Source organism: Helicoverpa armigera, chromosome 13 (genome assembly GCF_030705265.1).
Source record: "Helicoverpa armigera isolate CAAS_96S chromosome 13, ASM3070526v1, whole genome shotgun sequence".
Taxonomy (NCBI): Eukaryota; Metazoa; Arthropoda; class Insecta; order Lepidoptera; family Noctuidae; genus Helicoverpa; species Helicoverpa armigera.
The window spans coordinates 8,724,186-8,739,256 of NC_087132.1; the positions used below are offsets into that span (position 1 = coordinate 8,724,186).

Sequence of the window (15,071 nt, forward strand, 5' to 3'; positions counted from 1 at the left end):
CTCTTTTGTTTTATTCACCAGTGTCCTACATTTATTTTAATATTTTACACTGATAATGACTTTATCTAAAGTGCCAATGGCAGCTTCAAATTTGTTTACACCATCATAACCACAATTCAATGTTAATAGTTTAATGCAATACAGAATTGTTTTCAAACCACTATAAATTGGTTCAGTGTTTAAGAGGAAAAATCATTTTCTACTTACATATCTTCATTATAAGAAAAACATAGGGTAAGTTGGGCTCCAATACAAAACTTAGCCTTTTAGTACCTACCTAAATTCAGAACTAAAAGCTAAATAAACTAAGATTTACTCAGCAGTTGCGACAAAGAACTTCCAACAATATTCTGAATACAATATAATTCGAGTAAGTTCACGGATCTTTGCCAGTTGCTACAGTTGTTACGTATACTTTATAAATCTTCTAGATGCTGCTATATTCGGAGTGCATAAGGTAAGTTTTCTTTTGGTAAACCCGCGGAATATGTGTCAAAAGATCATACAGATCTGTGTATCAAAGTATATCGCAGAGGCCATTCCTAAATGAGTTTTTTTTTAATACCTTGATTCTAGGAACTAACACTAGATAAGACAGGTACATATTTGCCTTTTAATTAGTATGGATATAACTTGGCTTCTTTATAGTAATACCTATACCTAAGTGGTTTACCTTTTCTAATATTGAAAATCAAAACATTTTATATGGATGATTTTCCGGAACAATTAAGATTATGTATAGTCGAGATATCATATAAGTATAGAGCTGTTTTCATTAAACTACGAACGAAACCTACCACCGACTGCGCCTATTTTAGTGAACATTTTCAAACCATTCTCTCATGAGTTTCACTACAGACGTGCAACATTGACTGACAGACACACATCCGCCAGCTTGCCTATATATTTTTCCCTAACATTTTAACACATTGAATTTGGAATACGGATTTAGGTTTTTATTACTCTGAAAAAAAAGCTGAAAAACGTACGACTCTTTTTAAAAGAGATGTGTGTGTGTGTGGATGAAACTATTCAAAGAGTCCACATGGGTTTTTTTTTAATTTTGATATGTAACCCATTTATTTCAAACTTTCTTTTTAGTTTTTATTGCGTTCAAACTTTTAGGTAGACATACATTCATAACATATATTACACATATTTGAATACCACCAGCCCACATTTGCAGATACATTTACCTACGTAGAAAAATACCTGATCCTACCTGGTCCTGATGTTGTTTAATACCGGTGTTTTAAGACCTTAAATAATACATTGCTTACAAATGATTCAAAATATTTCAGTTATTATAAAAAGAATTTAACAACATCCGCGTAGTCTAATGAGGGGTATGTACGGAAGAGAAAACTTCTTCTTTATCTATTAACAAAGGATAAAGGAGTATAAACTTTATTATTTAAAACAACTTAGTTAATAATTGATACTGAAAAGAAAAGTTAGCTCAACGAAGAAAAACGTAAAAGAAAAGTTAAACCACTCAAACAATGCTCATAATTAATCTTTGTATAGAAACACTTAGGTACATACAACTCCAAAAAGGCTGAACCAGTTTTAATTATTTTCATTAATGTGGTAGATTTTTATTCGTGTAAAAGAGCTGCACTTTAGGAAAAAGAACGAAAAAAATAGGCCACATTAAATAATGGAAAACTGAATACCTACAAGTAATACGTTTAAAACAGCTACTTTTGTACATCTTCTGCATTTTTAAGGTAAACATAAAAATATTGGATACAAATCACCAGTCGCCAATAAATAACCTGCGCACTGAGATTTATAGGAGCAGTATACACTGTGCAATGCTCGACCCAAATGCGGAATGTAAATCATTACTTAAAAATAATACAAGAAGGTATATTACGTTTCAGGTCAGTATGATATTGTATGCAACTGTTTTTCTTGTATTGATAAACATCTAGAATTAAATATGACTCACGTAAGTATACTTAAAGGTTAAAAATCTTTACAAAAAATTCGTATTGAAACCACGCTTTCACAATGCTATCGGAAGAGGAAGTTCCGCCAACAAGCGATAATTAAACCATAAAAAAAATATTTATTAAAGAATATTTCAAAAGTTCAAAGAAAGCACAACAGACCGTCTTCCCCAACTTCCATTGCATAAATTTCTTTAGAAAATCGGTATCGAACGCGCCTGGTAATGGAAAATGTGCCCAAGACATTTTAATTAACAGAATCGTGGTCCGTGCCAATAAAATGTCAAGATAATTTTAGGTGTTCTCGAGCGCACCTGCGGCTCGAGTTTGACGGCAAATCGATGGCAAAACAATATGTACGGCACCTATAGATGCGACGACGAACCGACATACATAATAATACATTTCCCCTTACATGACGTCAAAAAGGTGATGTTTGCTATAATGGGGGAATATTGAGGTATTTTCTTTAATACTTACGTATGTTATGAAGAAGATATTGTTTTAGATGCCTGTCAATCCGTGATTGAGTTGAAGTCGGGCTCATGTTTACATTGATAGGTATTTGTTTAATAAAATTAATAACGATGAGAAAATATTCCAAATCAAAACGAGTTGCTTTTAAATGGCTGCGTTTAAAATCTGTCTAAAGTTTTATTTCTCAAACTTTTTATTAATTCATTTTTTACAAAAATCTCAAAAAATAGAGTAAATTCTTAAATGTTAGCCAACACCACGGAAAAACCCAATCCTTAACTCACACGTCAACAGTAAAAAAAAACAAAGTTCAATAATTCATCACCATAATATTTCAGGTTATTTAGAAAAAAAGGTAACATAAAACACATCTACATGCATGTTACAGAAAATATTTCACACAAAATTCTGTACCATTATTCTCCCATTGACGGATGGCTTTTGGTAAGCAGAGCGGGAAAATAAAAACAGGAACTTTGTACGTTAAAAAATCAATTTTGTTTAGCCGCGGGCGTATGCCTCCAAATTAATGAAAATACCAATATCCAGCTGCCGAAGAGATAATTTATTTTATACATTGAAGAAAATTTCTTAAAAGATTATATTAATTTTTTGATCTCGCTTTGGGTATTGTAGGTTTATAATTAAGTTATATTGCGCCGTTTGGCGAAGTTATAGTTACCAAACTCAAATTAGAGATCTTCTTTTTTCATCACGATATCATCAAGATTCGAAATAAGCTACGTATGAAATTATTATGACTAAAATCGTACTAAATTAAGTTAGTAAAAGTCGTAGGAAAGATGGCTATTAAATGTTCCTTTTCTTTTCTAACGACTTACATATACATAAGTGTGTCAAATATGTTGTCAATGTGTATAGAATTCTATAAAAAACAGACACAATTAAGTCCAAAAATAAATAAACAATCTAATTACGAAACAATCAAGCTATTCCTTATCTTTTATCCGTATAAAACACACAAAATTTAAATCCTATCTCCAATCCGCTACTGATTTGAATAGGTTTGTCTGTAAGTGTGAGCGCTGAATTACACGGCCGGACTAACACGTCAGTTACATAGACGTGCCGAGGTTTCATTGTGCGGGCGCCCAACACCGCAATGGAATTATTAACGACGATTTTACGGTGCAAATATGGCCTGCAGTTTTGTCTGTATTTAGTTTTAGGGAAATTAGTAGGTAATCTTCGTTAATCTTTACATTACATAGTAAGATAAAATCGATTCCACTATTTGAACGCTAAGAAGTTGAAGAACACAACTGTTTTAATGTGGTTTTTACCAATAGTTGGCGTGATTAAACAGGTAGGTTTATAAGTAAAAGCAGGATGTTACGATACCTGCAAAGACAGGATGATATGATAGTTATGTAAAGGAAAAAGAAGTCTCATGTTTTAGCACGAAATCTTGTCAATCAATCTGCAGAGATCCATGTCACAACAAAAGATGCTGATATTTCGTCTATACTAATCTACAGCAAAGATTTTTCATGCCCACACGCTCTAATCTCCCACGACTGTTAATACGATGACTGTCAGTAATATTAATATGTTATATGAAGCATTCCGTCTGACCTTTACCACCCACGTACGGAATACCTATAAATACTGGTATCCTGAAGTTAATTGTCAGCGCTTTCGGTGACATCCTCGTATGACAACGGGATATTCAGACAATACAACTCCGAAAATGTAGTAATGTAGGCATTAAGATTATAGACTTCATAGATATTAAGTAAGATTAAATACTTGGTTATTATGATTTTATTTCATCTAATGTTATCATGCTACTTAAGTATACAGATTTAAGGAAAAAGCTGTAATGTACCTATTACAAGTATACCACGGACCTAACACTGTCCAGTTATTTTGGTAAATAATACATATAGTAAAAATGAATAAATCAACCAAATAATTCACGCAAAAGCTAAATGAACAATAACTTTCAAATGCTCAAACAGAAAGTTAACGCTAAATAATCAGGGCACGTTTCGGTTCCAGTTTAATTTAAATCGGGGGTTATACCAGTCGCTAATTAAGCTATAAATCTAGACAAGAAATTCTTTGACCTAAAGTCGAATAAATATACAGTACTGAAAATTTCAGCTTTCTGAGAATAAGACATTTTTTTATACGAAAAACAAGTGAACTCACAAGTTAACTTCATTATTTCAGAAAGACATTAAAAATGCTAACACTGAAATTGCGAAAAAATATCTCGACCTACGATGGAAACGAAATTATTTTGGGAAATTTTAGATGTAGTTCGCAATTTTGTTTTCTCCTAATTATTTATTTTTATACGTAAGCGAGTAAATATGATTATTTTCCATACTTTTCCTCGGATTAAAGGAGAATGGCAGATTTCGTACCGCATATTTTTGTCGTTGTTCAGTTATAGAATTTGTACCAATTATTAAGGCAACTAAGCCATTTATTTTCATGTTAGTGTAGTATTTTTAGAACTCCGGATTAATTAATTATACCAATTAAAAGATTCAAGTAATTAAACGTAATATAATCTTAAACTAAACGCAACTAAACGTAGTTCTGTTTTTAGAAGTTGCCATTTGTAAAATATCACGAGGCTCGAAATGATAAATAATTATTTAAACACAGAAATAACAGTAAATATAATTAACCAATTACATATTATACCTTAAAATGAATAATTATTGCATACTATCTTAATAATTAACAATTTAATTATATAAATTATTTTCACCATCAATGTTTTTATTTTGTATTGGCAATTATTTTATTGACAGGTAACGGATATCTTTCAGAGTCTAGTCTCTGTCTGTCAGTGTCTGTTCAGTTCTTTGCTGTTGTTTTGGATTGTGGTTTGTAACTGCATCTGAGCAATTTAAGTAAATTATCTGGTCATTTTTACGTTGAGTCGAGGAACTGCTCCTCCATACTCTATCTGTTGATAGTACTTTCGCGAAAGGACGCTTTATTACTTGTGTTGTGTGTGTGTACGTGCTTTAAAATGACAAGTTTGAAATGCATCAATTGCAACGTTCGCTTGTCGCGAATACGAAGGCACGCTTTATCCGATGAGAGTAAAGATATCATCAATACTATTCGGCTGTGGACATATCCTAGAGATGTAAGTAGTTTTCAAATAACATTTTGCGTACGAGTGTGCCAGTTACGAAGTGAGAACTTTTACGTGTTAAAAAGTAGACTCACCATATAAACTACACGATTTCATACTAAAATAATATGAATGTACCTCAAACTAATCTTAACATTATTTGAAAAAATAACTAACATTGTTGTGGTTGTAAAAATATTTACAGTTTGTCCTGTAAACGATCATTGTTGTGTTTGTACATTAACAAACATATAAGTGATCTCCTACATGTATTGTTTACTTGCCTAACTTGGTTTGTGTAACACTGTTAAAATAGTTATTTAAAGCAATGTTGAATCATACTCAAAATCACTTAAATATTTTCCAGATAACACCTGCTGACCATGTTTGCCGCACGGAACAAATATTTGAATGATCTGCAAGTAGTTGTTCTGGGTCTGGGTATTTCTGCACATGAGTTTCTATGTTGATGAAATAATACTAAGAATAGATTAAATAATTATAAGAACAATAAAATAGATGTATATTCCTACAAAAACAAAGTTGTTTTATTATACCACACTCGAAACCCGAGAACTTGACCATTATCAAACTGTTGCAGTCCGCTGCTGGACAGGTATCTCCTAAATGCACTCTACTGAGTGGGTACGATCCTTATCTATCTATCCATTTACCTAATTGTACGTACCTACCTAAAACACACCCAAGATTAAGAGACAAGCTAGGTAGAACATTTATTTTATCATTACCATAACAATGTTTATGTACCTAGCTAAAACAACTTACATGGGTACACTGTAGTACATAACCTTAAAAAACAAAACTGGTTATAACTTCTACTTCCCAAGTTCTAAAAATCTAAGAATTTACAAAGGGCTTGCCTATCATATTACCCACCAATTATAACCCATAACAATGTTTATGTACCTAGCTAAAACAACTTATATGGGTATACTGTGGTACATAACCTTAAAAAACAAAACTGGTTATAACTTTTACTTCCCAAGTTCTAAAAATCTAAGAATTTACAAAGGGCTTGTCTATCATATTACCCATCAACTAAAACAAAAAATATCCCAAAACACGAAAATTTATTAGCGGTACGAAAGTCCCATACAAGCCTGCCATTCACCTTTATGAAACAAATGCAGATTCAATTTGTAGGATCCCTTTGTTCTACTCGACCACAAAGAATATGGCCGTTTGATTTACAAGATAATACTTTTCTGCTGTCATTTTTACTTACAAATCTGACAAAAGAAGAAAACTTAATTATGTCAAGAATATGATCTCAAGTTTCATTATATTCAGAACAGAGTGTGTAGGAAGAACATAACCTAAAACAATCACAACTCATTGAAAAGTTCATGTTGACATTTACCTAGGCAATGTAATATCAAATGTAAACCGTGTTATCCTTACATACAAAGAATTTTACAAAGGATTATGATGTTGAAAATAAAATTCAGTCACATGTTTATAAAAAAAGATAAATGATTGAATCAGGCGTTACTTCGCGGAAATTCATGACATAAAATTTTAGGAAAAATATGTAGGTACTATTTTTATGGAATAAAAAAATCGTAATACTACTCTTTTTTGGGAGGTCATTCAAATATTCATTATTTCACTTTAAAAACAGTATCATTCTTCTTCTCTTCATAAAAGTACCAGGAGCACATAAATACAAAAAAAAAATTCTCACACGCCCTAAAAATCAATTCGTAGACGTTATCCGACACCGATTACATGACGTGCCCTCTCAGGCGTGTGTGGGATCTCTTCGATGCTCAACAGAATCCCGTTAATTGAGATCAACTCCAGCTGCCCCAACAAGATGTCTGGGCCATACGGAAATAATTAAAAACTTCTAATTAGGATTTTGTGAAAAGGGTGTGGCGAAACAAACAAAAAATTTATAGTAGAAAAATTTATTCATTTCAACTGAGAATTGAAAGTTTGTTTCACTAAATTATTTTGCCTTTGCAGAAAAAGTTTTTTTTCAATTATTAAAAGATCTACATCAGAAGGCCTTTCATGGCATCACAAGGTTAAAGTTTTCTCTACCATTCACATAGGTAAACTGGAATTTAAATGTTCTAGGTAAACCTAATTCATGGCTCGCTACTTATTTGCATACACAGATATCGAGCTCGTGTCAACAATTGTAAAGGTGAGTACATACAAACTGGGTTCACGATACGGGCATAAAACGCAAAAATGGCTGCGGAACGTAAAAGTAACTGTGTGCCACGCAGTAGACGTCAATAATACTAAAGTGGCCATTAATGGCGCACTTAATGTACCTACTGATGGTGTTACGACGAAGATTGTAAATCGGCTGCTATAAAACTGTGTCATAGAAACTCTATCTATACATGTAATAAAAGTCTGAGGGCAAAGAGCTGTAAAATGTAAACAAATGTAGTACTGGCCTTAAAGATTACCAAGATACAATAAAAATTGCTTTGCTTTTACAATAAAAAGATACGTGATTACGTTGCTTTATTTTTAAAGCAGAAAAGGTAAATAACGAGATTTTTTACCAATGTGCCACAAGTTATGTTTAAAATAAATTATAGAAATAAACAATGCTTCCGTTGGCACTTTCCTAATTGAGAAGAAGAAAGATAACGAGGACGCAGAGGTCAAATGACAACAGAGTTGCATTCCGAGAAAAGACAAGAATTATTCTTTCTGAAATATGAAACTTTCTGTAAGAAACTTTCATCAGCCTCGTAGTTACGTTCTTCCATTTTATTTCATAATCCGCTAAAATTGTTTCCGTGTTCTCAAACAGACATGAAGCGATAAAAAGCTGAATCTTTAATAAGGTGGGGCGAGAATTTTTGTTGTCTTAACCGATATTCGTCTGACCTCATTCCGATAAAGAAACACTTTGGATACAGGCGACAGTCGCTAACCGCACGCGGCTTGCAGCTCGCAACATTAGTCAATGTATTGAAATGTTTCTGAGACACGCGACAACCAGGCGTTGCTCGTGAAAAGTAAACGTGTGGATGATTTCTGTTATCGTCAGCCCATAGGTACATATCCGTACTGTGCCTACTGATGCTTTGTACGCGCGCTTCTATTGCGACCTGCTGAAGTGCGTGAGTCTCGCGACAGTCGCCTATGTCCGAAGTACACCTTAACTGGTGATGCCCGTTATTAGGGCGTGCTAAACCTCAGCCAACAATTAATGACTAATAAACGTCAACAGCCAACGTTTAGTCGAGACCTCTGAACTAACACGCTCGTTGTCTCAACATATTAAGTAATAACTTATGTCGTGTGAGTTCAGTTCGACTGGTTACAAATTAATTGACTTATTGTTGACAAACAGATCTATTGTTATTTACATTAAATGGTTAATGTTTGCTTTCCGATCTCCCCCTCCGATTCCGATCTTTCCCTGTTTAACACAGACCCGTACGGGATCCGTGGTATAACATAGAAGCAGTACCCATTAGTGGTTGTTATAAGAGCTAATGATGAAAAATTACTCCCAGAAAAAGTTACACTGAGACTGTCATGACGACTGATATAGGCTTTTTATAACATTACATAGGTACAATTAATACTGACCTTAATTCACACGATACCTACACATAACACGAAGCTTACAATAAAACGTCATTATTAATCCGTCAACCCTAAAAATCTTTACATAATAACCCAATAAAGTCCCAGTGGCTTCATCAAAGGAATGGGCCACATTAAAAAGGATATTTTCGTCCCACTTTATCCGTCGTCCGGATCGTGAAATGGTCCGTTTTTCGCGGTATTCTACTGCCAGCCGCGACAAGATGCGGTAAGCCGACTAACCGGCTGAGACCGCAAACCCCTGTTTATTAAACCAAGATCTCTATACCACAAATACTACACGTTATTAAGGAATACTACGTGCTATTTTCAATCTTTATTTGTGTTTTAGGTTTGGTAAGAGAGATAGTATGTTTCTAACTTGGGATGATAATAAAATTCAATTTCGCCTTTTAAGGGTTACTTTGTTTCTGAAGTATGAAACAATCTCACGTTCTGTGTTTATGCTAAGTCTTCTGTAATGTGTACATGTCAAGTCTTTCCAGTTTTTTAATTAGCGATAATAACCCAGAGCGTTACAGAGGCACACAAATCTCGTCAGTACTAATGCTCTGTTTCAGCTCCATTTCAGCGTTCCTTAGATATCTTGGGCCACCTGACCTTAGAAGCTCAGTAGCTGCATAGCGACAGAAATACCTTAACAAGCGAACCAACGGAACAAAATTCTCGAAACACCGTAATACAGAGGGAACCATCCGTACACAAATTAAAAACAATTCCATCGCATGTCGTAATTAAAAGGATTTATGATGTAAATCCGAGTCGAAGGAAACAAAGCGAGTCGGCCGTTTTTTCAGCACAGCCGTATGCCCAACACCTGCACTTAACAGGCTGTACGTGGCCTGAATTACTGAAATACGTCTAACCTTTTCATTTCTGGGTTGTATTTGAATAATTTTTACGACGCATATTTAAATCGTGGAACAAATCAGTGGAGTAAATATTTTTTTTTAATATTGAAACAAGTGAAAGTCTGAGTACATTATTTGACGTTTATTTATTTGAAATATTTCTCATATTCGACAGATGGAGGAGCTTTTATGTAGGTATGTTAAATGATTTTAATATACATATGTATTATGTATCACCAACAATCAGATTTAAATGATGTCAACTTAAAGTTTCATTAAAACACAGACTGCTTAATGCTGCATTAATTAAATGTTAATGAAACGTTTGGTTATCTGGGCACATTACTTCAAGGCTGATTAAAATTATTGCATCAAAATAATTACAGAGACATTGGAATATAGTTGGGTTAGACTAGTGTCTCAAATGTCTTAGGGTCTTATTATAACTACTAATTAGTGAGTAGAGTAGGTAAAACTGCGAATTAAGTAGACGCCTTACGGTACGCATGCAAATTGTGTTGTCCTGTTCTAAATAACCCACGGACATAACACAACTTGTAGATTTACAAACCTGCGTGTTTGACACGCAATAGCGCTATTAACAAAGTACTTTTGATACACGTTACTCATATGAATATGCTTAATAATATTCATTTGTCCTAATTTTCTGCCTTACTATGATTCTAAATTCAAAAATTATGACAATACCTAAAAACAGTAGCACCAGTCCTATTCTGGCTTTTGGCAATAAATCCGCGCTGAAGCGCTGAGATAAAGCGGGATAAAGCGCTGCATTCATTACTCGACGTGGCTGTTTGACCACCGCCTGCCGGGCTACTGTCGCGCGACCGCTGGTGCGCTCACAAAGCCATCCCATTCGATAAACGATGAACTTTTTTATTCAACTTCGAGTTCTTCTACTTCTTTGAGTCGCTTTCAATATTATAGGAAAGCTTCTAAGAGATTGCTACTAATTTATTAACATGCTAAGAAAGTTTGGATTTAAGTTTTAGCTTTATATAATCCTGCTTATTTCAGAGAGGATTAATTCAAACATGTAGTTATGTTGTAGTGAATAAATAAGGCATCGACCTCTGGAACGATGTATTAGTCCACAGAGATTTCAGTAGAAAATAAAGTTACATTATTTTCACACTTTTTCACACAACTTTCTGACAATATTTTTTACTCGGTTACTCATACACATGTTTGTATAAAATATTCGGTGAGATAAATAATGATATCAACGTTTATCTTATATGCAAACACACTACACAAATTTTACATAGCTAAAAGTAGGTACCTTAAAATCCCTCCGAACCATTAAATCACACCAATAAATTAAAGATATTTACCTACCCATAAAATACCTACCTGAAAACGATATCCGCATATAAGCAAAGAATGAATATCGCCGTAAATCCCCAATTCTGACATACCTAGCTCTTCCTTTCAACAAGAACAATACTACCCGGGCATAATGCCAAATTGCGTCAAGCAAGAATTCACAACTGGTGGAATGCATCGGGTCTGTTGTGGACAATGCCTCCCCCAAAACTCATGCATTATGTTAAGGACAATAGAAATGGGGAAATATGATAATAAAATGACATTTACTTTGCGTTGTGGAAATCTTTTTGTCTATTTTTTTCTGTACTTAATACCTCAAAGCAAAGATAGAGAGAGAAGATTGGCTTCAAAATTTTGCATACCTACGGTTGTGGTTTAAGTTGAGAAAAGTACAAATAAAAAGTGTCTTATTCATTATACTTAGCTAAAATTAATGAGAAGCAGAAATCAAATTAATTGAAACGGCGGTAGATTAATTCAAAGAACGGCACAGTCCTTTCCTTGAAAATTGTTTGTTAGCAATATTTTCTTTACTCTTTATTAATTACTCGGGCGGCTCAACAAATTCAAGAGTTTAGTTCGGAACATTGAATTTCTTTGAAAGTCTGGTATCCATTTGTCACGGTAAGTAATTTTTCTTGTCAATTGGTATTCATAGGCACCATCTTGCGTACTTAAAACGGCTCCCGTGCTGTCCATTAACTTTTTTTCTATAATTTAATAACGTTTTAGTGTAAAGTACCTGTCGTTCGCGAAAAACAATATTCGTTTTATAGCCCATTTTTATTATTTTATTGGAACAATTTTTTATCTAAGGAGTTTATATAATTCATATCAATGAATTACATAAACTCCTTAAATAAAAAAATGGTACTGAATGATTTCAGTGCTGGCCAATTTTATTTAATTGGAAATTTCCAAGGACATGTTAAGTACATGTCCTTGGAAATTTCCAATTAAATGTGCGAAAGTTACCACGCAGATTTGAAACTACAAGACAGCAAGGTAATAATATGACCCCGGTATGTACATAAATATGTATGTATAGAACACACGAGGTGTACGACCTATGTAGAGGTATATTAATATGTCTAGGCGTTATCTCTTAGCTTACTAAGGCGGTGAACAGACCAAACTATTAGTGAACAAGCTAGTTGTAGGATGTAAGCTTCCAATGAAAACAAGTTGCGATAATATAAGAAGAGGATCGAATCGAACACTCGAATATACAAACCGAAACTTGATTACTACGATGTTCCATTATTTGAATCTAAACTAAATTGTGATATCGATTACCTAGACCATACTGGCAGGTTTGGTATCTTGCAAGCTGTTACTAGAGGAATGGCCCAGAATACATTAACTACTCTTATGACGTAATACTAAAAGGTGAAATACTTAGATCTTATAGGTAAGTAATCGATGTTCATCGCCATAAATGCATTCTCTTTTCCAATAAAAGTTCAGTTTGAGAAATATATTCCCAATAACCTAGCCTTTGGTAAAAATCAAATGAAAAATATGATTGTAACAAAAGGAAAATACAGCTTACATTTGAATTGAATCAGAATTTTCAAATCGACGGATTGCAGAAAGAATACCGAAGTAGCAAGTTCAAAGGTAAAGATATGGCTTTAAGTTAATGCATTCCTAGTTCTGAAGATTATGTTAGTCACGAGCCTACAATGCTCATTTGTGGTAAACATTTGAAATTAGTGTCCTAGTTTTAAAAGAGACCATAACCCTTGGTGTTTCTTCTCAAGAAAGTCAGATAGGATATACTGAGTGTTTAGGTTTACCAAATTATATTAAAATAAATAAATACCATTACCATTAAATGACAAAAACAGTTTTGCGTCAACGATCTCAAAAATATGCAAAATGTCGAATATTTTTACGTCTTTAAATATTTAGATATAGGTACATAGATTGCGTGTTGGACAAAATTGCTTCGACGAGCTTATCTTAAAAAACCGATAAGCTTTTTCTTATTTGAGGCAAATGGCTAAAGATTCGAATATCGAAAAAATATCTCCAAATAAATATCCGGCGTCCCAAAAAGAATTTAATATTTCCTTGAGGATCGTAACCTAAATATTTAGTGTGCGAGTTTTTCTCACAACTCTTATACCTTGTTCTCATAATATATTTACCTTTCTGGACTTACGTTCAGATTGATTTATCAAAGTAAATAGGAAAATCGTGATTGTGTATAATGGGTTTGATAAATAAGGGCTGTAGCACTCGCAAATAAAAATATTCCAGATGTTTTTCCTAATGTTTCCTCTCTTCACCTGAGAAACAATTTCTGAAAGTTTTAAAAGATTAAGGAAGATACGTTCAAAATTCTCGGAATAAAGATCCGTTAAATTTAAGTCTCCTTAAAGAGCTTATTCAGAAAAGTAATAATTTTTTTAATGGGTCACGTTTTCCCCATATCTTTTCTTGGGAAAATAGTCTAAATATATTTTAAGTTAATTAGACAGGATATTAATTTGATAGCTATTGGCCAGCGAATATGCGAATAACTTTTAACACAACGATACTATGTACTTTAGATTAAAATTCATATCTACGCAATAAAATATTATTTTAGATCAATAAAAAAAACTCTTAATAAATATAACCTCGAAAGTTTTCATGAAATCACAACAACGGTAACAACGCATCACGATGATCGAGCCCATAATGGGAGTCCGACGAAATTATAAAGCAATTTATCATTTTCACAGGGCATTCGGCGAAACGTCATCATTCATACTGAATCGTGGTAAACGTACCTACAATGTAACCCATTGTGCTTTTTAACCGCCCACTTGAAAACGGACCGAAATTTCTCAGAGCCCACTTTTAAGCCCCCTAAATACATAGTCGCGTGTTTTTATTCGCATTGATTTTCATGTTTTTAAACGGTTTTTTAAACGGTTTTATTTAGCTCACCCCGTTTGTTTTATTCATTCTTGGGTCAAATTTAGAAATTGAAATTTCAGTGCCTTCCTGTTGTCAGATTGATCTGAAATTTGGTACACACCTTTATTTCCGATGACAATACAATATAGTAATATCAATAACATTGCAAATCCAAGATGGCCGCCGGTACAAAATGGCGGATAACGTAGGTTTTATCAATCCCGTCAATGTGGGTATCAAATGAAAGTGCTCAACCAGTAGAATACAATGTACTATATAAAATTCAAATCCAAGATGGCGGCCTCTACAAAATGGCGGATAACTTAGGTTTTATCAATCCCATCAACATGGGTATCAAATGAAAGGTCTCAACAAGTAGAATACAATTTACTATGCAAAATTGAAATCTAAGATGGCCGCCGCTACCAAATGGCTGATAACAATTTTTAAACGGTTTTATTTAGCTCATCCCGTTTGTTGTATTCTTGGGTCAAATTTAGTTATTAATTTATTTATAATTCAAATTTCACCCTCTTCCTGTCAACCGATTAATCTGAAATTTTGTATACACCTTTTATTCCGATGACAATACAATATAGAAATATCAATAACATTGTAAATCTAATATGGCCGCCGGCACAAAATGGCGGATTACATATTTTTCCACAACCACCTCAATATGGGTATCAAATGAAAGGGCTACACAAGTAGAATACTGTCAGCAACCCCAGCGGGGCCCAACAGGGCCAAGGCCTGCCTGGGCTGCGGGATTGTTCGAAAGAGTTACCGTGGCCCTGGTAC

The 15,071-nt window shown here is 33.7% G+C and overlaps 1 long non-coding RNA gene across 1 annotated transcript; it reads left to right on the plus strand.

Moving 5' to 3' along the window:
- The first annotated feature begins 5,272 nt into the window (after nucleotides 1-5,272).
- On the plus strand, nucleotides 5,273-6,095 carry LOC126055102 (uncharacterized). Its single transcript, XR_010277087.1, has 2 exons — nucleotides 5,273-5,565; nucleotides 5,921-6,095. It is a non-coding gene; the product is annotated as an uncharacterized LOC126055102 (long non-coding RNA).
- Nucleotides 6,096-15,071: the final 8,976 nt, after the last annotated feature.